Raw genomic sequence first — 26,461 nt, 5'->3', positions numbered from 1 at the left:
CCTCCTCTTCTAATATTCTGTAAATGGAACTGATAAAAGTCATGCCTCTCTGTGCAGAATAGGAATCCAGTGCAGACAATTCTAGTTTCTATGGAACATTCTTTCCTCACTTATTCCCCAAAAGCTGTAACTCTTCATCCCAAACACTCTCACTCCATTCTCACTCTGCTGAAGATGCTGATTCAGGCTGATTGACAGATCTATGCTCACTGCTTTTGTCCTGGACACAGAGACCTGAAAAACTTCATGCAAGCTGCCAGACGGATATATGTCCATATTACTGGACTAGAAATGTGTAATATACAACATATTTTGACAAAGAGTCATCCAGAGTCAAAACATTAGCTCCCTTCTCTCTCCACCGATGCTGTCAGACTGGCTGAGATTGTCCAGTATTTTGTGTTTTTTGTTTCAGATGCCAGCATCCGCAGTAATTTGCTTTTATCTATGTAAAAGACAAACTGGATTCAGTTATGTTTCAAATCTTTTGAAACCGACAGAACAGACAAACATTTCTGCTTCTAGATTCAAAGGCCGACGATATTCCGATCCCAGTGAATGGAGTATCTCTGTCTGATCTTGATGTGCCGTTTGAGATTTCTGTCTGTAATTCCTCCTCTTCTAATATCCTGTAAAAACAATTTACAAAAGTCATCATTGTCAAGACAGGACAGAAACTCAGAACGGGCAATTCTAGTTTCTCTGGAACATTCTTTACTCTCTCGGTCCCCAAAAGCTGCAAATCTCCAGCCCACGCTCTCCCTCCATTCTCACTCTGCTGTATCTAATATTCACCCTCCCAATTTTCCTGAAGGTGCTGATTGGGACGGATTGACAGATCCCTGCTCACTGCTTCTGTCCTGGACACAGAAACCATAACAAATAGGAGCTGCAGTCAGCCATACGGCCCATCGAATAAATGTGTCAAGCTGAGGGAGCAAAGGATGCCAATGTCTTTAAGAGAGAGAGAGAGACCTGGGCCAAGCTTTGCAGAGTCTGCACCCTCCCTGGATTCACTTCCTTTCCCTTCAGTTGCTGCAAGTGACTAATTGAAGGTGAGAATGAGAAAATAAATGGAAAGGGGGAGAAAAGAATGTGTTTTACTCACAGATGTTGGAGACAGGAAGAAGTTGGTCTATGTGAAGCTCAATCTTCATTCTCACAAAGCCCGCGCTCTGATTGGCTGGAGGAGCAGAGTCCTTCCGGTCCCAACTCTTTTCATTGGTCCATACGTCAGTTTGAAGGTCAGGTGGGGGCACTGCCGCGCACATGCGCACCTGCCCTTGTCACTTGGACATGCGCAGTTCCTCGCCGGGGGTGGGAGTGGAGGGGAGATCACCGAGCGGCTTCTCGCTCTGTCCGGAGCCGTCAGCCGGTTGCCTGGTAACCTTGCCTTGAAGAGGTGTGGGGGGAGGGAGAATCAATGGGTGGGGGCGGGGCTCCTGCGTGCCGGGCCTGCGCACTGGACCGCGGAGACGTCACCAAGGATGCAGAGTGATTCCTATTGGCTGATTCAGGCAGCGCTCCATTGTACGTCACGACTCGGAAATTGGACACAGCTTCCCCCTCTCTGGAAGAAAATCAATGTTCCTCCCTTTCTGTTTCCTTTCTCATTCTGACCTTCAATTGGTCACTTGCAGCAACTGAAGGGAAAGGAAGTGAATCCAGGGAGGGTGCAGACTCTGCAAAGCTTGGCCCAGGTCTCTCTCTCTGAAAGACATTGACATCCTTTGCTCCCTCAGCTTGACACATTTATTTGTCTGGCTAAAAGGATGGTCTCTTTCCCAATGTTCACAATCAAAGGGCTGGTTTCCCCAGGAGATGGCTGACATTTAAGGGGACAGTAAATTAATATCGGACAGAGACATGTCAATTGTCTTTGGTACAGATTAGGTACATCATTTATAGTTCGTAATAAAGTACATTTATTATTATCTCTAGTTTTGTAATAACGTACTGTAGCTATGTGATATATTTCCAGCCTTGCCGTCATTATGACACAGAGTGAGTTCATTCCCTCGAGTCAGTCCATGCTGATTCATGAAAGTGCAATCCAGTCAGTCCCATTCCCCCTCTATCTCCCTGTGTCCCTGCAAGTTAGTTTCCTTCTAGCCCGCATCCAATTTCATTTTAAAATTATTCTTCTCCACTTCCACCACCGGCGCACAAAGAGATTTTCAGATGATGTTCGCTCATTGTCTAAACTAAATTCTTCCTCGCACAGATCCTCACTGTGATATACAGTATTATAGCAGCACGGTAGCATTGTGGATAGCACAATTGCTTCACAGCTCCAGGGTCCCAGGTTCGATTCCGGCTTGGGTCACTGTCTGTGCAGAGTCTGCACATCCTCCCCGTGCGTCCGTGGGTTTCCTCCGGGTGCTCCGGTTTCCTCCCACAGTCCAAAGATGTGCAGGTTAGGTGGATTGGCCTTGCTAAAATTGCCCTTAGTGTCCAAAATTGCCCTTAGTGTTGGGTGGGGTTGCTGGGTTATGGGGATAGGGTGGAGGTGTTGACCTTGGGTAGGGTGCTCTTTCCAAGAGCCGGTGCAGACTCGATGGGCTGAATGGCCTCCTTCTGCACTGTAAATTCTATGATAATCTATGATATATCAGGTGTTTTGTTGTACAGTGAATAATGCAGAGAGATGGATAAATGCACGTACTGCAGTAAGATTTTTTTTTTTTATAAATGTTTTATTGAAAATTTTTTCCCAAACAACAATTTTTCCCCTCTAACAAAACAAACGCAACAATAACAATACAGAAATTTTAAACAATACACAAGTAACAAAACCCCTTTATCTTTGACCTAAACTAACCCCCCCCCCTCCCCCCCCCCCCCCCTCCCCCTGGGTTGCTGCTGCTGGTCATCTGTCTTCCCTCTAACGTTCCCCTAGGTAGTCGAGAAATGGCTGCCACCGCCTGGTGAACCCTTGAGCCGATCCTCTCAGGGCAAACTTTATCTGCTCCAGTTTAATGAACCCCGCCATATCATTTACCCAGGCCTCCAGTCCGGGGGGTTTCGCCTCCTTCCACATGAGTAGGATCCTGCGCCGGGCTACTAGGGACGCAAAGGCCACAACGTCGGCCTCTTTCGCCTCCTGCACTCCCGGCTCTTCCGCAACTCCAAATAGAGCTAACCCCCAGCCTGGTTTGACCCGGGCCTTCACCACCCGCGAAATCACTCCCGTCACTCCCTTCCAATACCCTTCCAGTGCCGGACATGCCCAAAACATATGTGCGTGGTTTGCCGGGCTCCCGCCACACCTCCCACATTTGTCCTCCACTCCAAAGAACCTGCTCAATCTTGCTCCCGTTATGTGTGCTCTATGTAGCACCTTAAATTGAATCAGGCTAAGCCTGGCGCATGAGGAAGAGGAATTTACCCTGCTTAGGGCATCAGCCCACATACCCTCCTCTATCTCCTCCCCTAGCTCTTCTTCCCACTTTCCTTTTAGTTCGCCCACCGACTCCTCCCCCTCTTCCCTCATCTCTCGGTAAATCTCTGACACCTTGCCCTCTCCGACCCACACCCCTGAAAGCACCCTGTCCTGTATCCCCTGTGTCGGGAGCAACGGAAATTCCCTCACCTGTTGTCTAGTAAATGCCCTCACCTGCATATATCTCAAGAAATTTCCCCGGGGCAACTTATACTTTTCCTCCAATGCTCCCAAGCTCGCAAAAGTCCCATCTATAAATAAATCTCCCACCCTCCTAATTCCCAACTGGAACCAGCTCTGAAATCCTCCATCCATTCTTCCTGGGGCGAACCTATGGTTGTTCCTGATTGGGGACCCCACCAGGGCTCCCCGCACCCCTCTCTGTCGCCTCCACTGTCCCCAGATATTCAATGTTGCCGCCACCACCGGGTTCGTGGTAAACTTTTTAGGTGAGATCGTTAGCGGCGCCGTCACCAGCGCCTCTAAACTCGTCCCTTTACAGGACTTTCTCTCCAGTCTTTCCCACGCCGCTCCCTCACCCTCCATCATCCATTTACGTATCATTGCCACATTGGCGGCCCAATAGTAATCGCCCAAGTTCGGTAGTGCCAATCCTCCTCTGTCCCTACTACGCTGAAGGAACCCCCTCCTTACTCTCGGAACTTTCCCTGCCCACACGAAGCTCGTGATGCTCCTGTCTATTTTATTAAAAAAGGTCTTAGTGATTAGTATAGGGAGACATTGAAATACAAATAAGAACCTGGGGAGGACCATCATCTTAATTGCTTGCACCCTGCCCGCCAGCGATAGAGGCTGCATGTCCCACCTCTTGAAGTCCTCCTCCATTTGTTCTACCAACCATGTCAGATTAAGTCTGTGCAAGGTTCCCCAGCTCCTAGCGATCTGAATCCCCAGGTATCGGAAGTTTCTTTCCACTTTCCTTAGAGGCAAGCCTTCTATCTCTCTACTCTGGTCCCCTGGATGTATCACAAATAATTCACTCTTCCCCATGTTTAGCCTATACCCCGAGAAATCCCCGAACCCCCTCAAAATTCGCATAACCTCTATCATTCCCCCCGCTGGGTCCGACACGTATAACAATAGGTCATCCGCATATAACGAGACTCGGTGTTCTTCTCCCCCTCTAATCACCCCTCTCCATTTCCTGGAGTCTCTCAATGCCATGGCCAGAGGTTCAATTGCCAACGCGAACAACAATGGAGACAGCGGGCATCCCTGTCTTGTTCCCCTATATAGTCGGAAATACTCCGATCTATGTCGACCTGTAACTACGCTTGCCGTTGGAGCCCCATAAAGAAGTCTAACCCAGCTAATAAACCCGTTCCCAAACCCAAACCTCCTTAACACTTCCCATAAATACTCCCACTCCACCCTATCAAATGCCTTCTCTGCGTCCATTGCCGCCACTATCTCTGCCTCCCCCTCCACTGGGGGCATCATTATCACCCCTAATAGTCGCTGCAGTAAGATTTTTAGGTGTCTGTCTCCGGGATATGAGGCAGTGACCCTGTATCTGTGGATCAGCATGAATCACGCCTTCAGGAGAATTGGTAGGGTGAATATTAGGTACAGGAGAGTGAGAATGGAGGGAGAGTTTATTTTTGAGGAATGGGAGAGGAAAAATTGTTCCACATAAACCAGAACTATCTGTTCTGAATTTCTATCCAGTAGTGACTGTGATGAATTTTGTGAACTCCTTTTACAGTATATCAGAAGGCGAGGATTTAGGGGCAGGAAATTGAGCCAAATATCGCGCCAAGTCCTGACCAAGACACTTAAATCATGAGGACCTGAATATTATCAGCCTTTAAATGTCGGAGAAATGTTTGTTCTGTGAGCTTCAGAAGATCTTAAACATCAGTGTGACTGGAAAAGCTTTGAGACTCACACAATTCATTGTTGAACATGGAGGGACACGCAAACGTCAACACCATAGGGAAACCTTGGAAATGTGGGGAATGTGGGAAGAGATTCCCTTCCCCATCAAAGCTAGAAATACATCGACGCAGTCGCACTGGGGAGAGGCCATTCACCTTCTTTGAGCGTGGATCAGATTTGTTCATTCGTCCACCCTGCTGAATCATCAAAGAGACCAGCCATCTGCTGTGTGTGTGGGGGAAGCGATTCACTCAATCTTCCTACCTGCTGAGACACAAAGTCACTCACACCAATGAGAGACCCTTTAAATGCTCTGACTGTAGGAGTGGGTTTAAAAGCTCTCAGGCTCTGATGATCCACCAGCGCATTCACGCTGAGGGGGGACCGTTCAGCTGCTCCCACTGCACAAAGAGCTTTACGTGGCCGTCCAACCTGCGGGAACACCGGCAAACACACACTGGGGAGAGGCCATTAACCTGCTCTAAGTGTGGGAAGGGGTCATTCAGTTATCCAAACTGCAGATACACCAGCAGGTTCACACTGGGGATAGGCCAATCATCTGCTCTCAGTGTGGGAAGAGATTCACTCGGTTATCCCACCTGCTGAGACACCAGTGAGTTCACACAGGGGAGAAGCCATTTGCCTGCTCCATGTGTGGGAAGGGATTCAGACATTCATCCACCCTGCGGACACACCAACGTGTTCACACTGGGGAGAGACCGTTCACCTGCACCATGTGTAGGAAGGGATTCACTAGGTCATGCTGCCTGCAGACTCACCAACAAATTCACAAGTGATAAGAGGGGTTGGATTCTGCTGTTTTTGCTGCTGTTCATCACATCCAGGACTGAACCGTGTTCATCCTGACACTTGATGAAGTGGGAGGGTCGGAGGGTTTCTTTCTGCTGGACTGGCCGGTCTCACGACTTTGCTTCCAGTGGACTGACGCTCTTTGAGTCTAGGGCAGCAGCCTTCCGGAGAGGTCCAATCTTTCCTTTTCAGTTGCCGCACCGCAGATCTCTCGGTCTGCTGTTCCAGTTCATTGGTTGTCTCGTTGGGTTTGCTGTCGGCCTCTTGGGGTCTGTGGAAGATCTCCCGGAGCCTCATTCGCCTGATGAATTCCTCCCTGCCTGCCGCGAGACTGATGGCGTCCATTTTGGTGGTGGTGCAGAAATTGAGCCCTCTGCTGAGGACTTTGATTTTGTCTGGTTGAAGGGTGTAGTCTGACAAGTTGACAATAGATTTCCCTGTATTGTTTTCTACTGTGGTACCAGGGAGGTTTGGTTGCTGCTGGTGGTGATGCCGAGTTTCTCAAGCTTCCTGTTCTTGGTGTGCATATAGGTGGCATAGTATCGTTGTCTCATCTGTTTGGCGGTGTTCAGCAGCTGGTCTGTTGCGTCCTGAGCAGAGGATGAGAATATGGCCTCTATCTTGGTTTCCAGGTTGCGGCATCTGCTGTAGAGCTGGCGTACGAGGTGGTTGAGGAGTGTGAGAGTGTTGCGACCGCAGAGTCTGTCAGCATAGTCTGTGTTGTAGGTCGACTTGAGTGGGTTTGTGTTCTGTCGCTCTTTCGGAATCTTGTCTGCTTTCTTGCATCTTTGTAGAAACTTAATGTCAGTGTCTACATCCGCGATCTTCTTGGAGATCCTCTCCACTTTGATCCGGCAGTTTGCTGTGTCGATGGTAGCCATGATGTGGAGACTCGCATTCAAAGTATCGTCTTGCATCTTTGAATTTGTCTATATATGTGTTTCTGGAACCAACCTCTTCATTCACCTGAGGAAGGAGCAGCGCTCCGCAAGCTAGTGATTCGAAACAAACCTGTTGGACTTTAACCTGGTGTCGTAAGACTTCTTACTGTGCCCACCCCAGTCCAACGCCGGCATCTCCACATCATATAAAAAGAATGTGCAATGAGGATAAATGTACTGGCAAGAGAGACCTTCAAGCTCTGATTAGCCTCAACATTTGAAACTGCCTGAATAAGGGATTGTATAGAATCAGATAAAGGGATAGTATGAAACAGTTCTATTGTATTCCTGTCTGAGATAATGAGAGAAGGTGGTGTCAATAGTTGGGGAGCCAATTAAATGAATCCAGTGACCAAATTGACCAATTGTCCTGTTACAACAGGCCCAACTCTGACGTGAGGTAATGGTCACTTTGGGGATAAAAGTAGAGGTTTCAAAGGTCTTCCTTGCTGTCCAAGTACTGAAGATTCCCGAGGCCGAGTTCCAAGGAAATTACTGTGAAAGAAGGAGCCAGACTCCCGAGGCTGAATTCCACAAGAATTACTGTCAAAGAAGTAGCCAGAGAGGGTTACGCTTCTACAGACTGATCACCCGCATGAAGTTGTAAAAGTCAATGTCTTGAAGTTGTTCAGAAACCTTTTTTCATTTAATAAAGTTATTTTTAAATTTACTATCCAGAGAATTCTGCCTATGCCTTCATTGATTAAAGTCTTGTCTGAACCAAAGTGAGTTTATTAAATGGTAAGTTGGAGGTGGCTGAAATCAATTAAATTCCAGATAACAAGATCACATAACAGAAATCTTCAATTTAAATCTTGCATTTCTTTTTTTTTTTTAATTTAGAGTACCCAATTATTTTTCTTTTCCAATTAAGGGGCAATTTAGCCTGGCCAATCCACCCCGACTCCCTCCCTCCCCACCATCCTCCTTTCCCTTCTGTTGGTACAGAGGCGAGGGCATCTGGTCTCTCCAGTGCAAAGTTTAGTGCTTGTACCATTTATTTTTTTGTAGAAATGTGTTGTGAATTGTTTCAATAATCAGAGTATCCACCCCCCCCCCCCACCCCCCCCCCCCCCCACCTCCCCGTACATTGGTACTGAGGGGAGGGTACCCTGTTTCTCCTATACAAAATTAGTGTTTGTACCGTTTGGCCTTGTATATATTTTTACTGTTTTAATAAAAAGATATGGCCAATCCATCTAACCTGCAAATTTTGGGTTGTGGGGATGAAACCCACGCAGACATGGGGAGAATGTGCAAACTCCGCACGGACAGTGACTCAGGGCCTGGATTCGAACCCGGGTCCTCGGCGCCATAGTCACAGTGCTAACCACTGTGCCACCTGCCTCCCCTAAATCTTGCATTTCTATAGCGCCTTTCACAACCACAGGACATCCCAAAGTGCTGTACAGCCAATGAAGTACTTTTGAAGTGCAGTCACTGTTGTAATGTCGGAAACACAGCAGCCAATTTACACACAGCGAGATCTCACACACAGCAATGTGATAAAGAAGAAAGAATTCCAGATTTTTATTCAATTCGAATTTCGCCATCTGCCATGAGATTCAAACCCGTACTCCCAGAGCATTATCCTGGGTCTATCAATTACTAGTCCAGTGACAATACCACTGCCTGTTTTTAGTGATGCTGATTGAGGGATAAATATTGACCAGGACACCGGGGATAACTCCCCTGCTCTTCTTCAAAATAGTGGCTGTGGGAACTTTTACACCCACCTGAGAGGGGCAGACAGGGCCTCAGTTCAACATCTTATTTGAAAGAAGGCTGTTCTGACAGTGCAGCACTCCCTCAGTGCTGGGACGAGGAATATTTGATGTGATTTTTTTCCCACGGGTTCCACCTAGGATTTGATCCCACATCCGTCTGATTCAGAGGCGAGAGAGCTGCCCACTGAGCCACAGCTGACACTATCGACAATACAAAGTTAGAAATGGAAAGTTACCCTTTAAAAACCCCCACCCTTTGCCTCCAGTGCCTAAATCTAATAATAAACCCCCCAGTATAAATAACATGGATTTGACTGACAAATGAAGAAGTGTTGGTTTAGAGCCACAAGTTTTGACTCCCATTTGAGCCTCGGGCATCTTTCTGTCTCTGTTGCTCGTGTCAATGACAGCCAGGCAACGGAGCTGAGGCTGAATTTAGCTGAGAATAACGGGGCCTGTGCCCAGTTGGGAAACTGCCATGGGCGTCGCACTAACAGAGAGACAGGTAGGTGCTGGAGGACTGACTGGGAAATGGGCCTCCGACTGATTGTTATATCGGTCACTTAGAGCTAAAGAGAAACCCGTCTCTTTAAATACATATACAGGGAAGAGGCTGCAATGAAATCTGTCCCTTTTAACCTGCACAAAAGCAGGAGGCTTAGATTCACAGGATGCGGGAGGAGTCCATTCAGCCCATCGTGCCCCTGCTATCTCTTTGAAAGGACTCTCCGATTCATCATCTGCCATGAGATTCAAACCCGTACTCCCAGAGCATTATCCTGGGTCTATCAATTACTAGTCCAGTGACAATACCACTGCCTGTTTTTAGTGATGCTGATTGAGGGATAAATATTGACCAGGACACCGGGGATAACTCCCCTGCTCTTCTTCAAAATAGTGGCTGTGGGAACTTTTACACCCACCTGAGAGGGGCAGACAGGGCCTCAGTTCAACATCTTATTTGAAAGAAGGCTGTTCTGACAGTGCAGCACTCCCTCAGTGCTGGGACGAGGAATATTTGATGTGATTTTTTTCCCACGGGTTCCACCTAGGATTTGATCCCACATCCGTCTGATTCAGAGGTGAGAGAGCTGCCCACTGAGCCACAGCTGACACTATCGACAATACAAAGTTAGAAATGGAAAGTTACCCTTTAAAAACCCCCACCCTTTGCCTCCAGTGCCTAAATCTAATAATAAACCCCCCAGTATAAATAACATGGATTTGACTGACAAATGAAGAAGTGTTGGTTTAGAGCCACAAGTTTTGACTCCCATTTGAGCCTCGGGCATCTTTCTGTCTCTGTTGCTCGTGTCAATGACAGCCAGGCAACGGAGCTGAGGCTGAATTTAGCTGAGAATAACGGGGCCTGTGCCCAGTTGGGAAACTGCCATGGGCGTCGCACTAACAGAGAGACAGGTAGGTGCTGGAGGACTGACTGGGAAATGGGCCTCCGACTGATTGTTATATCGGTCACTTAGAGCTAAAGAGAAACCCGTCTCTTTAAATACATATACAGGGAAGAGGCTGCAATGAAATCTGTCCCTTTTAACCTGCACAAAAGCAGGAGGCTTAGATTCACAGGATGCGGGAGGAGTCCATTCAGCCCATCGTGCCCCTGCTATCTCTTTGAAAGGACTCTCCGATTCATCCAACTGATCTGCTCTTTCCCCACAGCCCTGCAAATTCTTCCCTTTCAAGTATTTACTCTTTGGAAAGATACTATTGAATCTGCTTTCAGGCAGATCAGAACCATTCACTGTGTCAAAAAATAAAATAAAATCTCATCTCCCCTCTGGCTCCTTTGCCAATTACCTCAGAGGGACTCACTTTCTGTTAAAGAGCCTGTCAACCCCTCTCACCCACTTTCCCTAAAGTGCATCAATCTAATCATGAAACGTCCAGAAAAAGCAAATATTTTTACTGATAAAAGTTTACGAATGAAACAGAACACGGTTAAAAACAGAAAATGACTTGAGGATCATTGAATCATAGGATCACTACAGCGCAATGAGTTGGGTTTCATAATGGCTTTGGTGGGTGAGGAATAGGCTGAGGAAACAAGCAGCTTGGTGGGTCCCCAAATAAAAGGAGACCCCGGAGTGCAGGGGCGCACCCATGTGGCATACAGACAGTTGGCGGCCATGTTTGTGCCCCCTGGACAAAGGGAAACCCCAGAGCGCAGGGGCCCGACTCAGGGTGAGATTGGTGACTGTGGCCGTTTTGGACGCCTCCTTAACAAAGAGAAATCCCAAAGTGCAGGCTTGCGTCTGTCATAATATACATCTATGTATATAATGGAGTGCAGACAGGCAGTGATTGACACACAGGATGACCAGTAAGCACACAGAACAGAGCAGCCAATCACCAGACAGGACACGACCACTATAAAACCAGAGGGCACCAGTTTTCCCGCTCTCTCGGGACTCAGCCTCTGGGACAGTCAGAGTTAGTAAGCTGGCCAGTGCAAACACCATGTGGTAGCTAGTAAGTCTGGTTAGGCTAGTATCAGGTCTCCAGTCAAGTCAGCATAGTGTCAACCCACAGTTGAACATGTATAATAGTTTAGATGTTAAACCACTTCCGGGTGCGGCTATGCAGAGCTAGGTCGCATATTTGGCAGCTCCTGCTTGGAACGGACTTTTGGGCTCTTTTACAGGGCCCCCACGGCATTTGTTTGACATTTCCCGGTGTGGGAAGAAGGCTACAATATTTCCCCGACAGTGTCCCCCAGGAAGGGTATGTCTCTTGGTTGCCAGACACACGCAGAAACAGTAAAAGATTTGGCTGCAACTGCAGGATAAACAGGGCCTCTTCCAGCATGCAGGCGGGGGAAGGGCAAGCTGAAAGCTGCAAGCTGACCTGAGGGCCTGTATCAAAAGTGAATTCTAGCAGCAGAGGGAACAACTGTGAAAAGACCTCATCAAGGCCACTGAAGGGACTTCCAGTTGCGGTGATGCCTAGCTAGCCGCACGCTTCGGCGGCTCCAGCTCCGACGGACCTTCGGGCTCTTTTAAGAGCCCCAACGGGGAATTTTTCGACGACGCAACCCGGTGTGGGGCGTGTGAGAAGGGAGCCCCCCCCAAACGAAGGAGGAAAAAACCGGCGGCGGCGGCTGCAGCGCGAGGAATCGTCGACCAAAGGGTCAGAAAGAGAGAAGTACAAGATGGCGGCGGAGAAAGCGCAGGCGACATGGGGGCCTGAGCATGAAATTGTGAGACGGTGCGTGGAGCTGCTGAAGAGGGAGGTGCTGACCCCGTTGCTACAGGCAATTGAGGGGCTCAAGGAGACATTAAAGACCCAGGAGACAGAGCTCCGTGTGGTGGAGCAGAAGGTGACAGATATTGAGGACGAGATCCTGGGCCTGGCGGTTAAGACACAGACGCGCGAGGCACTTCATAAAAAGTGTACTGAAAGGATCGAAGCCCTAGAAAATGGAGCGCGAAGGAAGAACCTTCGGATACTGGGTCTCCCTGAGGGTGTGGAAGGAGTGGACTGTGGAGCGTACGCAAGTACGATGCTGAGCTCACTGATGGGTGCTGAGGCCCTTACGGGCCCCTTGGAGGTGGAGTGGGCAAATCGGATTCCGGCGAGAAGACCAAAAGCGGGAGAACCACCCAGGGCGATAATCGTGCGATTTTACCGCCTTAAGGATAGAGAAGAGGTCCTGAGATGGGCTAAAAATGTGCGGAGTAGCAGATGGGAGAATGCAGTGGTACGGGTATACCAGGATTGGAGTGCGGAGGTGGCGAGAAGGAGGGCGAGCTTCAACCGAGCCAAAGAGGTGTTGCATAAAAGGAAGGTGAAGTTCGGGATGCTGCAGCCGGCAAGACTATGGGTCACGTATCAGGAGAGACACCATTATTTCGAGACGGCGGAGGAAGCATGGACCTTCATCAAAGAAGAGAAATTGGATCGGAACTGAGGGACTGATGCTGCAGGAAATGTTATTGTTAATGTTATGGTGGAAGTTAATTGAGAAGTAAACAGGGAAGGGGGGAGACATTGGGGAAATGTGGGCGCCGGTGAGGGGGGAAAGGCGGGACATAGTTGGAGAATGGGGAAGGGGAGGGGGAGGGGAAAGGGAGCTGCGCCATAAGAGGCGGGTCAGGTAAAGGGATGTTCCCGCACCAGAAAGAATAAGGCGGGAAGACAGGCGCAAGGCGGATGGGAGTTCCCCACATGGGGGGGGTCGAGGAGTGAGCAGGAGTAGCCGGGGTCAGTTGAAGTCAGCTGACTTACGGAAGTAATATGGGGGGAGCAATCATGCTAGAAAGAGATCTAGCGGGGAGGGGGGGAGGGAGGGGGAGGGGGGGGGGGGGACAACTGGGTTGCTGCTGCGGAAATCCAAAAGGAAATGGCTAAAGAGTGGGTGGGCGGGGATGGTGTGCGACGCTGGGGGAGCGAGCGGGAGCGCGGAGGCGGGATATGGGACTGGCCTAGAGAAGGTAATGGCTAGTCGACACGGGAGGGGGGCAGGTAGCCCCCTAGTGAGGCTGATCACGTGGAACGTGAGAGGCCTGAACGGACCGATAAAAAGGGCCAGAGTGCTCGCGCATTTGAAAGGACTAAGGGCAGACGTGGTTATGCTCCAAGAGACGCACCTAAAGGTGGCGGACCAAGTTAGGCTAAGGAAAGGATGGGTGGGACAGGTGTTCCACTCAGGACTGGACGCAAAGAATAGAGGGGTGGCTATTTTGGTGGGGAAACAGGTCGCATTTGAAGCAAAGAACATCGTAGCAGATAGCGGAGGTAGATATGTAATGGTGAGTGGCAGGCTGGAGGGAATGGAGGTCGTGTTGGTTAACGTGTATGCCCCAAACTGGGACGATGCGGGATTTATGAGACGGATGCTGGGGCGTATACCGGACCTGGAGGTAGGAAACTTGATTTTAGGAGGGGACTTTAATACGGTGCTGGACCCGGGGCTAGATAGATCCAGCTCAAGGACCGGAAGAAGGCCGGCAGCGGCCAAGGTACTTAAGGGGTTTATGGACCAAATGGGGGGAGTGGATCCATGGCGATTTCTTAGACCTAGGGCTAGGGAGTTTTCCTTCTTCTCCCATGTCCATAAAGTGTACTCCCGGATAGATTTTTTTGTTTTGGGAAGGTCGTTGATCTCTAGGGTGGAAGAAGCTGAGTACTCAGCCATAGCGGTTTCGGATCATGCCCCACATTGGGTGGACCTGGAATTAGGAGAGGAAAGGGAGCAGAGAACACTCTGGCGATTAGATGTGGGACTGATGGCGGATGAGGGAGTGTGTGCAAGAGTGCGGGGGTGTATTGAGAGATATCTGGAGGTCAATGACGACGGCGAGGTCCCTGTGGGAATGGTATGGGAAGCACTAAAAGCGGTGGTCAGAGGAGAGCTGATCTCCATTGGGGCCCACAAAAGGAAAACAGAGGCCAAGGAAAGGGAAAGATTACTGGGGGAGATTTTAAGGGTGGATAGGGAATTTGCAGAGACCCCGGAGGAGGAATTGTACAGGGAGAGGAGACGACTCCAGACAGAATTTGACCTTCTGACCACCAGAAAGGCGGAGGTACTGTGGAGGAAGGCACAGGGGAGGAGGTATGAATATGGGGAAAAGGCGAGTCGCCTGTTGGCTCATCAATTCCGAAAGAGGGCAGCAGCGAGGGAGATAGGAGGAATTAGAGACGAAAGGGGAGACACGGTGCGAAGGGCAGGAAAGATAAATGAGGTGTTCAAGACCTTCTATGAGGAACTGTATAGGTCTCAACCCCCAGAGGGAGTGGAGGGGATGCGGCAGTTCCTGGACCAATTGAGGTTCCCGAAAGTGGAGGAGCGGGGGGTGGTAGGCCTGGGGGCACCGATTGGGGTGGACGAGGTTATTAAGGGACTGGGAAGCATGCAAGCAGGGAAGGCCCCAGGACCAGACGGGTTCCCGGTAGAGTATTACAGAAAATATATGGACTTGTTGGCCCCGTTGATGGTGAGGACGTTCAATGAGGCCAGGAAAGGGGGGACTCTACCCCCGACGATGTCGGAGGCGACGATATCGTTAATTTTGAAGAGGGATAAAGATCCGTTGCAGTGCGGGTCCTATAGACCCATTTCATTGTTGAACGTGGACGCCAAATTGTTGGCAAAGGTACTGGCATCGAGGATAGAGGACTGTGTCCCGGGGGTGGTGCACGAAGACCAGACAGGGTTCGTAAAAGGGAGACAACTGAATGTTAACGTGCGACGACTATTAGGGGTGATAATGATGCCCCCAGTGGAGGGGGAGGCAGAGATAGTGGCGGCAATGGACGCAGAGAAGGCATTTGATAGGGTGGAGTGGGAGTATTTATGGGAAGTGTTAAGGAGGTTTGGGTTTGGGAACGGGTTTATTAGCTGGGTTAGACTTCTTTATGGGGCTCCAACGGCAAGCGTAGTTACAGGTCGACATAGATCGGAGTATTTCCGACTATATAGGGGAACAAGACAGGGATGCCCGCTGTCTCCATTGTTGTTCGCGTTGGCAATTGAACCTCTGGCCATGGCGTTGAGAGACTCCAGGAAATGGAGAGGGGTGATTAGAGGGGGAGAAGAACACTGAGTCTCGTTATATGCGGATGACCTATTGTTATACGTGTCGGACCCAGCGGGGGGAATGATAGAGGTTATGCGAATTTTGAGGGGGTTCGGGGATTTCTCGGGGTATAGGCTAAACATGGGGAAGAGTGAATTATTTGTGATACATCCAGGGGACCAGAGTAGAGAGATAGAAGGCTTGCCTCTAAGGAAAGTGGAAAGAAACTTCCGATACCTGGGGATTCAGATCGCTAGGAGCTGGGGAACCTTGCACAGACTTAATCTGACACGGTTGGTAGAACAAATGGAGGAGGACTTCAAGAGGTGGGACATGCAGCCTCTATCGCTGGCGGGCAGGGTGCAAGCAATTAAGATGATGGTCCTCCCGAGGTTCTTATTTGTATTTCAATGTCTCCCTATACTAATCACTAAGACCTTTTTTAATAAAATAGACAGGAGCATCACGAGCTTCGTGTGGGCAGGGAAAGTTCCGAGAGTAAGGAGGGGGTTCCTTCAGCGCAGTAGGGACAGAGGAGGATTGGCACTACCGAACTTGGGCGATTACTATTGGGCCGCCAATGTGGCAATGATACGTAAATGGATGATGGAGGGTGAGGGAGCGGCGTGGGAAAGACTGGAGAGAAAGTCCTGTAAAGGGACGAGTTTAGAGGCGCTGGTGACGGCGCCGCTACCGATCTCACCTAAAAAGTTTACCACAAACCCGGTGGTGGCGGCAACATTGAATATCCGGGGACAGTGGAGGCGACAGAGAGGGGTGCGGGGAGCCCTGGTGGGGTCCCCAATCAGGAACAACCATAGGTTCGCCCCAGGAAGAATGGATGGAGGATTTCAGAGCTGGTTCCAGTTGGGAATTAGGAGGGTGGGAGATTTATTTATAGATGGGACTTTTGCGAGCTTGGGAGCATTGGAGGAAAAGTATAAGTTGCCCCGGGGAAATTTCTTGAGATATATGCAGGTGAGGGCATTTACTAGACAACAGGTGAGGGAATTTCCGTTGCTCCCGACACCGGGGATACAGGACAGGGTGCTTTCAGGGGTGTGGGTCGGAGAGGGCAAGGTGTCAGAGATTTACCGAGAGATGAGGGAAGAGGGGGAGGAGTCGGTGGGCGAACTAAAAGGAAAGTGGGAAGAAGAACTAGGGGAGGAGATAGAGGAGGGTATGTGGGCTGATGCCCTAAGCAGGGTAAATTCCTCTTCCTCATGCGCCAGGCTTAGCCTGATTCAATTTAAGGTGCTACATAGAGCACACATAACGGGAGCAAGATTGAGCAGGTTCTTTGGAGTGGAGGACAAATGTGGGAGGTGTGGCGGGAGCCCGGCAAACCACGCACATATGTTTTGGGCATGCCCGGCACTGGAAGGGTATTGGAAGGGAGTGACGGGAGTGATTTCGAAGGTGGTGAAGGCCCGGGTCAAACCAGGCTGGGGGCTAGCTCTATTTGGAGTTGCGGAAGAGCCGGGAGTGCAGGAGGCGAAAGAGGCCGACGTTGTGGCCTTTGCGTCCCTAGTAGCCCGGCGCAGGATCCTACTCGTGTGGAAGGAGGCGAAACCCCCCGGACTGGAGGCCTGGGTAAATGATATGGCGGGGTTCATTAAACTGGAGCAGATAAAGTTTGCCCTGAGAGGATCGGCTCAAGGGTTCACCAGGCGGTGGCAGCCATTTCTCGACTACCTAGGGGAACGTTAGAGGGAAGACAGATGACCAGCAGCAGCAACCCAGGGGGAGGGGGGGGGGGGGGAGGGGGGGGGGGTTTAGTTTAGGTCAAAGATAAAGGGGTTTTGTTACTTGTGTATTGTTTAAAATTTCTGTATTGTTATTGTTGCGTTTGCTTTGTAAGAGGGGAAAAATTGTTGTTTGGGAAAAAAATTTCAATAAAACATTTATTAAAAAAAAAAAAGTTTAGATGTTAAACAAAATCGTGTTGCATCTTATCAAGTGTTGGAGGTCTGTCTCTCGCTACACTGCATCAAGTGCAATCCACATCGACCCAGCCTACCCAACTCATCAGCGTCCACCAGGTAATATGGTTGATTCCACAGGAAGTGGGGGACAAAAATCCCCCATCAGGATTATCACCTGGGCTGTCAGGGGCCCAGTGAAAAGACTCGGAGTCTTCACCCACCTGAGAAGTTTGAAGGCTGACATAATCTTCCTCCAAGAGACGCACCTGAGGGAGAAGGACCGACTGTGGGTAAGAAAGGGCTGGGTGGGACAGACCTACCATTCCTGCGAAGGGACGAAGGCTAGGGATGTATCCATACTGATTAGCAAAAGGACGAGATTCACGGGAACAAGGCCGGTTATGGACTAAGGGGGATGGTGTTTCATGGTCAGCGGTGTCCTAGACGGGGCACTGGTAGTCATGGTAAATGTGTATGCGCCCAACTGGGACGTCACAGATGTAACTAAAAAGACCATGGTGGAAATCCCTGACACTGACACACACCAACTGATTATGGGAGGGGACACTTCAATTGTGTACAGAAACCACTGATGGACCGATCGAACCCCAGATTGGGGAAAAGGACGGGAATGGCTACGGAGCTGGGAACATTCATGGAGCAGATGGGAGCAGTAGACCCATGGCCGTTCCTACACCCAGGTGAGAAGGAATTCTCATTCTTTTCGCCGGTCCACAAGGCATACTCAAGAATTGACTTCCCAACAGTGGGGAAAGCAGTTCTTCCAGGAATAGTAAGAGTGGAATACTCCGCGATAGTGATCTCTGACCATGCTCCACATTACGTGGATGCGAGGTTGGAGGCGGGCCCTGCCCAGCGCCCCACATGGAGGTTGGACACGGACGTATTGGCCGATAAGGTCTTCTGCCAAAACATATCACAAGCCATAGGTGAGTACGTTACAAATAACCAGAGTGAGGAGGTCTCACCTTCCACGTTCTGGGAGGCACTATAGGCGGTGATTAGGGGAGAGATTATAGCCTACATGAAGCGTAGAGATGGGGAAGAGAGGGCATCCAGGCAACAACTGATCGACTCTGTTCTGGAGGTCGACAGAAAATACTCCGAGGCCCCGACTGTGGAGCTTCTGGGAAGCTCTGGGAAAGCTACAGATGGACTTTAACCTGCTCTGCACCAGGAAAGCAGTGCACCAACTCTGCCGGCATGGGGGACCTTCTATGAACACAGGGAAAAGACAGGCCGCCTTTTGGCTCCCAGCTGAGAAAGCAGGCAGCCACGAGGGAGAGAGTGCAGGTAAACGATAGCAGAGGCAGACGGGCAACAGAGAAACAAAGAGGTCAATACGGCATTTGATACCGTCTACAAGGGCTGTACACCTCCGAACCCCCCGACGGGGACGTGGGGATGAAACGGTTCATCGATGGACTCGACATATCAGTCATGGGGGACAATAGGCGGTGGGGGGGGGGGGTGGGGGGGGGAATGGAAGCACCAATAGGACTGGGAGAGATCATGGAGAGTATCAGCTCCATGCAAGCAGAGAATGTGCCGGGACCCATCGGGTTCCTGGCGGACCTCTATAAGAAATTTGCACCAGCCCTGGCCCCACACCTACGGGACATGTTCGCATAGGTGCCAGCGAGGGGCACCCTCCCTCCTACGCTAACACAGGCCACGATGTTGCTGATATCCAAAAAAGAGAGAACACCAGAGGGGATCGTCTCCCTGGACGCAGAAAAGGTCTTTGGCTGAGTTGAATGGAAGTACCTGAGGTACTGGGGTGGTTTGGGCCAGGATCAGGGTTCACCTCCTGGGTGAAGCTCTTACACAACGCCCCCAAGGGCGTTTGGACCAACACCACCAGCTCTGAATACTTGCAGTTGCACAGAGGCACGAGGCAGGGATGCGCATTGTCCCCGCTGCTGTTCGCCCTGGCAATTGAACCCCTGGCAATTGCCCTGCGAGATGCGAAAAGCTGGAAGGGCATCCAAAGAGGGTCGGCGAGCACAGAGTGTCGTTCTATGCAGATGACCTGCTCCTTAGGGCAGCACGGTAGCATTGTGAATAGCACAATTGCTTCACAGCTCCAGGTCCCAGGTTCGATTCCGGCTTGGGTCACTGTCTGTGCGGAGTCAGCACTTCCTCCCCGTGTCTGCGTGGGTTTCCTCCGGGTGCTCCGGTTTCCTCCCACAATCCAAAGATGTGCAGGTTAGGTGGATTGGCCATGATAAATTGCCCTTAGTGTCCAAAATTGCCCATAGTGTTGGGTGGGGTTACTGGATTATGGGGATAGGGTAGGGTGCTCTTTCCAAGAGCCGGTGCAGACTCGATGGGCCAAATGGCCTCCTTCTGCACTGTAAATTCTATGATAATCTAAGTTAATCTATGTGTCGGACCCACAGAACGGCATGAAAGCAATCATGCAGCTTTCTGGGATGATGTGGAGTTTATGAGGCAGGTGAGCCCGAGGTCGGGAGCGTGTCAGCAGTGGTGAAGGAGCTGAAGGGGTTCATGGAGCCAATGAGGGTGGGTGGATCAGTGGGGCTTTGGAAGGCCAAGGGTGAAGGAGTTCTCGTACTTCCCCCATGTGCACACGGTGAACTCTCGGATTGACTTTTTTGTGGTGGATAAGACGCTACTGGTGGGGGGTCATCGACTCGGGGTACTCGGTGGACATGGTCTCAGACCACGTTCCGCACTGGGTAGGTTTGCGAGTGGACTGGGAGAGGGGGCACGGCGCCCACAGTGGGGTTGGATGTGGGGTTACTAGCAGATGAGGAGGTGTGTGAGTGGATGAGGGCCGCCATCCGGGGGTACGTGGAACTGAATGACACAGGGGAAGCCTCGGCCGCCACGCTGTGGGCTGGTTTAGCACAGCGGGCTAAACAGCTGGCTTTTAATGCAGAACAAGGCCAGCCGGGCGGGTTCAATTCCCGTACCGGCCTCCCCGAACAGGCGCCGGAATGTGGCGACGAGGGGCTTTTCACAGTAACTTCATTGAAGCCTACTTGTGACAATAAGCGATTATTATTATTATGGGAGATGCTCAAGGCCGAGGTTAGGGGGGAGTTCATTTCGACTCAAGAGCATAGGGAAAAGAAGGAATGGGCAGAGGTGGACGGGGTTTTGCGGGTGGACAGGGTGTACTCGGAGGCCCCAGAGGCAGGATTGCTGAAGGAGAGGCAGAAGCTCCAGATGGAGTTTGGGCTGGTGTCCACAGGGTAGATAGTAGGGCAACTGCAGGGGCAGCTCGGTGTGCAGTGTTTAGCACCGCTGCCTCAGGCACCGAGGTCCCAGGTTCGATCTCGGCTCTGGGTCACTGTCCGTGTGGAGTTTGCACATTCTCCCCGTGTCTGTGTGGGTTTCGCCCCCACAACCCAAAGATGTGCAGGGTAGGTGGATTGGCCACGCTAAATTGCCCCTTAATTGGAAAAAACATAATGGGTACTCTAAATTTATTAAATAAGTAGGGCAGTTGCGGAGGGCCAGAGCGGCGGTATAGGAGTACGGGGAGAAAGTTGAGAGAGTAGTTGTGTGCTCTAGATATAGTTAGAGCATATTTTATTTAGCAACCGTTGTACTTCGGAAGATGTTCGAATCTAGTTATAAGTAGTGTTAATAAATTAGCTTGATGTTCTTTGTTGAACACTACACATCAAAGCTATCCTTACCAAGAAAACAGAGAACAACACACAGAGGGGAGGGGGGAGGGGGAGGGAATGCAGCGGTTCCTGGACAGGTTGGGGTTCCTCAAGATGGAGGAGGAACTGGGGGAGGGGCTGGGCCCCCATTGGACTGGTGGAGGTAATGGAGAATATGGGGGCAATGCAGGCAGGGAAGGCCCCGGGCCTGGATGGGTTCCCGGTGGAATTTAATAAGCAGATTGGGGGGGATCTGGGGCCTCTGCTGGTGAGGGGATATAATGAGGTAAGGGAAAAGGGGGACCTCTCCCCCCCCACACTATCGCAGACGTCCATATCCCTAACACTGAGGAAAGACAAAGAACTGTAGCAGTGTGGGGCTAACGCCCGATATTGTTGTTAAATGTGGACGCTAAGTTACCGAAGACCCTGACCTCGTGTATTGAGGACTGTGCGCCTGCGGTCATAGGGGAAGACCAGACGGGGTTTGGAAAGGGGAGGCAATTGTCCACGAATGTTAGGAGGTTACTGAACGTGATAATGATGCCCCTGGAGTGACAGGATGTGGAGGTGGCAGCGGCAATGGACTCAGAAAAGGCTTTCGATCAGGTGGCGTGGGAGTATCTGTAGGAAGTGTTAGGACAGTTTGGTTGCGGGCAGGGGTTCGCGGAGAGGGTCCGGCTGCTGTACAAGGCGGTCGTAGCGGCCGTGCGGGCAAATCGGGTGAGCTCGGGGTACTTTGGGTCACATTGTGGGACAAGGCAGGGGTGCCCACTCTCCCTGTTGCTTTTTGCCTTGGCAATTGAGCCATTGACAATGGTGATTAGAGCGTCAAGGAGTTGGAGAGGGATTCTGTTGGGAGGTGGTTGAGCACAGGGTCTCGCTGTATACAGACAATCTGTTGCTGCATATCTCAGACCCATTGGGGGGCATGGGGGGAATCATGAGTATCCTGGAGGAGTTTGGCCGGTTTTCCGGATCCAAGTTAAATATGGAGAAGAGTGAGGTGTTCCCGTTCGAGGTCAGGGTCAGAGGAGGAGGCTGGGAGAGCTGCCTTTCAAGGTGGTGGGGGCAAGCTTCAGATACCTGGGCATCCAGGTGGCGTGGGGATAGGCGCAGCTGCATAAACTGAATCTGGCTCGGTTGGTGGAGCAGATGAAGGGAGATGTTAAGAGGTGGGATGTGCTGCCATTGTCGCTGGCGGGGCGGGTATAGACAGTGAAAATGACGGTGCTGCCAAGGCCCTTATTTGTGTTTCAGAACCTCCCGATCTTCAACTCAAAGTCAGTTTTTAAGAAGGTCAACGTGTTAATTTTGGGGTTTGTGTGGGCAGAGAAAACCCCGCGGGTTAAGAAGGCGGGGGGGGAGGGGGCCTTGTCAAACATAATTACGTATTACTGGGCAAGTAATATCGCTATGGTTAGGAAGTGGGTACTGGGAAAGGTGTGGGGGCGGACGGAGGCAGCCTTTTGTCGGGGTACAAGTCCAGGGGCATTGTTGACGGCACCTCTGCCATTCCCGCAGGCCAGGTACTCCACAGGCCCAGTGGTGTTGGCAGCCGTGAGGGTGCGGGGACAGTGGCAGCAGCACCTGAGGTTGGAAGATGCCTCTGTGTGGTCACCGATCCAGGACTACACCGGGCGGGGGGATGCTGGATGTGGGGTTTTGGGGGTGGCGGCAGGCAGGGATCGAGCGGTTTGAGGACCTGTTTGTGGAGAGGGAGGGGGGTTGCTTTACGAGCTGAGAAGACCTGGAAGAGGAAGATGAGCTGCCCCGCGGGAATGGGTTTTGATAACTTTCAAGTTCGGGACTTTGTGAGGAAGCAGGTGCCGGCCCTTCCCGGTCTCCGCCCTTGGGGGTTGCAGGATAAGGTGCTATCGAGGGATGGAGTGGGTGAGGGTAGGGTGTCTGAGATTTATAAGGAGCTAATGGACTGGGAGGGAGCCCCAATAGGAGAAGTCAAATGGAAATGGGAGGAAGAACTGGGGGAGAAATGGAGGCCGGGATGTGGAAGGAGGTCCTGAGGAGGGTGCAAGCATCCTCAGTGATGTGTTATGTACTCTGGGGTAACACAGGCTGCAACTGGATGCAGCTTTAACCAAAAGATACTCCAGACCTTGAAGTTAGTTCAATCTGATTTATTGAACCAGTAGCACAGTTCTCTACGAGTTCGACTCTCTGCTAACCCTACTCTGTCTGACTGAACCAGACTAGCACGTGCTGGAGGTGTGATACTGTACATACACCCTGACTCACTCTGTAGATGTTCATCAATGGAAAGAGGCGGAGTGTGAGTGCCTCGTGCCTTTTAGAATAAGATACCACCCCTGAGTGTCCTGCCTGTTCATTGGTCATGTCCTGTTCTCTTTTCATTAGCTGCCTGTCTGTGCCTGTCTGTATATCATTATCTGTATGTCTGCATATCATAACAGATCAGATCATAGAATTTACAGTGCAGAAGGAGACTATTCGGCCCATCGAGTCTACACCGGCTCTTGGAAAGAGCACCCTACCCAAGGTCAACACCTCCACCCTATCCCCATAACCCCACCCAACACTAAGGGCAATTTTTCACACTGAGGGCAATTTATCATAACACTCGGCATGTGCAAGGTTTAGCCGTTTCCAGTTTAAAATAGTTCACAGGTGGCTAGTGTAGCGCAAAGTTATCGGCGCAAAGTCCGCCAATCAGCGCCAAAAACGGCGCAAATCCGACCTTCATCACGCCGCCCCAAACGTCGCAAAGTCTCCGGCCCGGAATGGGCTAGCAGCGACGTGACGGGACCCGCGCTTGCTCACGTGCTTCACGGCGTGACGGCTCATCAGGACGCGCTGCTCCCCCCCACCCGACCGGAACACCCGACCGGAACACCCGACCGGGATGGCCGCCGCTCAGCCCCGAGGTTCGAGTCGGGGGATGTGGAGGCGCTCCTGGACGCAGTGGAGCAGAGGAGGGAGGCCCTGTATCCCGGGCACGGCCGCAGAGTTGCCCCACGCCACAGCCGGCGTCTGTGGAGGGAAGTGGCAGAGGCCGTCACCGCTGCGGCCCTGACACCACGGACAGGCACCCAGTGCCACAAGAAGGTGAACGACCTCGTCAGAGCAGCCAGGGTGAGCCTCCCCCCCCCGCCCGATATCCATATCCCCCATCCCTATATCCCCCCTCCCCCATATCCCCCCTCCCCCCCATGTCCCCCCTCCCCCCCATATCCCCCCTCTCCCATATCCCCCATATCCCCCTCCCCCATATCCCCCCTCCCCCATATCCCCATCCCCCATATCCCCCCTCCCCCATATCCCCCATATCCCCCATATCCCCCCTCCCCCATATCCCCCCTATACCCCTCCCCATATCCCCCCTCCCCCATATCCGCCTTCCCCCATTTCCCCAAGTGAATCCAGCCCTAACCTTAACCTCTGCAATGCACGCGCAACCGATGGCGTGCATTCATATACCTGTCTAACACTGTTGCCTTTTACCCCCCCCCCCACAGGAGAAACGAGCACACAACACCAGGGAGCATGTGAGGACTGGAGGAGGCCCCGCTGATGAGAGGCCACTGACCGAACACGAGGAAAGGGCCCTGGAACTGGCTGGTGGACCTGAGGACCGGGAGGTTGCTGATGCAGAGGTCGGGGGCCCACCAGCAAGTGAGCCACCGACAGCCCGTCCCCATATCCCCCCTCCCCTATATCCCCCTCCCCCATATCACCTGATCACTGCCTGCGTGTCTAACCATGCATGCTTCATTGTGTATCGCAGGAGCAAACATCGAGGCACCCATCCCCGCAGATGCAGATCGCCCGCAGGATGCCCCTCGGAGGCCACGGGAGACGGAGAGACCCGGACCCTCCAGCATGCGACGCCCGCAGGATGCCCCTCGCACACCACGGGAGACGGAGAGACCCGGACCCTCCGGCATACGACGCCCGCAGGATGCCCCTCGCACACCACGGGAGACGGAGAGACCCGGACCCTCCGGCATACGACGCCCGCAGGATGTCCCTTGGAGACCACTGGAGACGGAGAGACCTGGAGCAACAGGGAGACAACGCCCCTGTCTCGTGCGGGTGCGACGACGCAGGCGTGTGCCACCCAGCGACGAGAGGGGCAGCCACAGGCCACCGTCACAGCCGAGCCAGGACACCACTACCCAGGACACCACTACCCAGGACACCCCTACCCAGGACACCACTACCCAGGACACCCCTACCCAGGACACCCGTACCCGGGACAGCACTACCCAGGAAAACGAAATACCGGACAGTGACACAGATTGGATGGGTGGAGACGAACCTCCACCCCAAAGTGCCATGGACTCAGAGTGGGACGAAGAGCACGACACAACGCCACTGCTGTCACCAACACCCTCCACCATCGCAGAAACACTCACCTCGGTTGGGCACTTTAGTGATGAGGCGTCTGGTACACTCACTGGTGCGCACAACACAGCCGTCCCGGTACAGCAGGTGGAGGTAGGAGCAGCAGAGGGGCCGGGCGGTCGGAGCGCAGCCCAGACCAAGCGAGCATCTGCCGCCCAGATGGATCCCGGGTTCCTGGAGTTTCCACACCCACACATAGATCCGATGCAACCACCGACCCGGAGACGAGCGAAGAGGGTGACGGGCGGCTTGCGGCGGCTGCAGTGGCAGGTGGAGGAATCCACCCGCATCCAGGAGCTGGGAGTGGTCCCGGTCATGCGTGCCACCCAGGCTGACACCGCACGGGTGGCGTCCGCAGTGGAGGCAATGGGTGCGACGGTGTCAGACATGGGGAACGGTTTGCGAGGCCTGGGGCTTTCCGTGCAGGCGGCGTCTGTGGCCCAGGACATGGCTGCCCTCTCACAGGAGGCCATGAGCCAGCGCCAGCGGCAGATGGCAGAGGCGCTCAACGCCATGGCCCAGTCTCAGCAGTCCATAGCCCAGTCTCTGCAGGCCATGGCCCAGTCTCAGCAGGCCATAGCCCAGTCTCTGCAGGCCATCGCTGAGGGCATCGGCGCCATTGCCCATGTGCGAGCCGGCGTCGCACAGTCACAGACAGGGTTTGCCAACCCCCTGAGCTCCATGGCTGTAAACCTGCAGACCCCTGTCGATACCAGCACGGGCCTCCAGGACTGGCAGCGCCAGATGTCGGGGGGGCGTCGGATGGCCAGTCCGTTCACATCCCCCACCCATGTAGAGGCCTGGGGGCCATCGGGCACCCCGAGGGAGGAGGAGGTGCTGTGGTCCATCCCGGGTCCCCCTGTAGGGGAGGTCCCGGAACACCGCGACACCTCGGACTCCCCCCCTTCCGTCCCAGGTGCATCGGGTGGGCAACGGGCAGGACAGGCTGGCAGCTCGCCATCCCAGTCGCCCGGGCCGCAGCCTGGCCCATCTAGGCCAGGACGCCTCAGGCAACGGCCGCCAAAGGGATCCCGTGTCAGAGGGCAGGAATCACAGGAGTCCACCTCCAGTTCTGCTGTACCGTCTGGGGAACCACGTAGACGTAGTCATAGGGTCCGTAAGGCCAAACAACTAGA

The 26,461-nt window shown here is 52.2% G+C and overlaps 1 protein-coding gene across 1 annotated transcript in view; it reads right to left on the bottom strand.

Annotated features, from left to right (window-relative positions):
- Positions 1–26,461, bottom strand: part of LOC140422542 (uncharacterized) — a 95,839-nt gene that overhangs the window by 19,304 nt on the left and 50,074 nt on the right. The gene's annotated exons all lie outside the window — the stretch shown is intronic.

The sequence above is a fragment of the Scyliorhinus torazame genome, chromosome 5 (assembly GCF_047496885.1).
Source record: "Scyliorhinus torazame isolate Kashiwa2021f chromosome 5, sScyTor2.1, whole genome shotgun sequence".
NCBI classification, from domain to species: domain Eukaryota; kingdom Metazoa; phylum Chordata; class Chondrichthyes; order Carcharhiniformes; family Scyliorhinidae; genus Scyliorhinus; species Scyliorhinus torazame.
This window is presented reverse-complemented; position numbering and strand designations above follow the sequence as displayed.